Genomic DNA, 289 nt, shown 5'->3' with positions numbered 1-289 from the left:
TGTGCTAAGCATGGTACGTGCTCACTACCCCTTGATCGATCTCAAGCGCCTAGAAGCTGGATACCCAAAGGAGGTAGATCTAGACAAGGCTGAGGAGCTTCGGATGACCCAGCTAGACTTGTCAGCAAAAATAATCGGCGACATTAACCTATGTGGAGGTGGGACAGCACTTGTACAGGGTACACCATCAACAAGTCAGCTGGAAGAGCCGTCATTTTTAAGCCAACCGGCGAAGCCTGCGGTCTCGACCAGCCAGGCATCGGCGGGGCCATCTTCTTTAGCTCGACCA

Source organism: Miscanthus floridulus, chromosome 3 (assembly GCF_019320115.1).
Source record: "Miscanthus floridulus cultivar M001 chromosome 3, ASM1932011v1, whole genome shotgun sequence".
NCBI lineage: Eukaryota > Viridiplantae > Streptophyta > Magnoliopsida > Poales > Poaceae > Miscanthus > Miscanthus floridulus.
Note: the sequence above shows the minus strand (reverse complement) of the source record.